An 817-nucleotide genomic window follows, 5' to 3' on the forward strand; every position below is an offset into this window, starting at 1 on the left:
TTTTTTTTTTTCTTGGCAAACCGGTTTCAGAACGATAGAAAGATTTAACAGAAATGTTAAAATATCGATTCTGCATTTAACCAGTTGAATTTGTTTGTTTTCAAGCCTGATGTTTAGTGAAGTTTTGTTCACAGTATTTTGTCATTTGTTTTAAAAATGACAAAATACTGTCAGTCCAGCCCCAGCATATACACAGCTGGCATGTTTGGCTGTTGTAGTTTATCCTCTTTTCGTGTTTGAAATGGACGCAAATTTGACTGACGCAATCAAAATGTCATTGGAGAAGCACTAATTAAAGTCACCATTATAGAGACTGATTTCAGCCCTCCTAAACCGTTTCGACTGTATATTTTCATTTGCTGAAATTTCAGTGCATCACTCTTTGATTTAATAACACTTTGTCTGTAGGTGTCAGAAAACCCTCCCAACCATATCCTGTTTCTCACCAATCTCCCAGAGGAGACGAACGAGCTCATGCTGTCTATGCTGTTCAACCAGTGAGTGTTTGTTTGCTTTGTTCAGAAACCGTTCAGTTGGGTGCTGGTAAAATTCCAGATCATTTAAAAATATTTTATCATCTTTTGCTAATTACAATGCCACTTTCTTCTCATAGGTTTCCTGGATTCAAAGAAGTCCGTCTTGTCCCGGGTCGTCACGACATCGCCTTTGTGGAGTTTGATAATGAGGTGCAGGCGGGTGCAGCCAGAGAAGCTTTGCAAGGCTTTAAGATCACACAGAGCAATGCAATGAAAATCTCATTTGCAAAGAAATAACATTCACGTATATACAGCTTCTATGAAAATGGCAGTTATACACA

General features: G+C 38.2%; 1 long non-coding RNA gene across 1 annotated transcript; it reads left to right on the top strand.

Moving 5' to 3' along the window:
* The first annotated feature begins 320 nt into the window (after positions 1-320).
* Positions 321-730, top strand: LOC107578056 (uncharacterized). Its single transcript, XR_001608296.1, has 2 exons — positions 321-497; positions 614-730. It is a non-coding gene; the product is annotated as an uncharacterized lncRNA (long non-coding RNA).
* Positions 731-817: the final 87 nt, after the last annotated feature.

Source organism: Sinocyclocheilus grahami, unplaced genomic scaffold, assembly GCF_001515645.1.
Source record: "Sinocyclocheilus grahami isolate Dianchi unplaced genomic scaffold, SAMN03320097.WGS_v1.1 scaffold8586.1, whole genome shotgun sequence".
NCBI classification, from domain to species: Eukaryota; Metazoa; Chordata; class Actinopteri; order Cypriniformes; family Cyprinidae; genus Sinocyclocheilus; species Sinocyclocheilus grahami.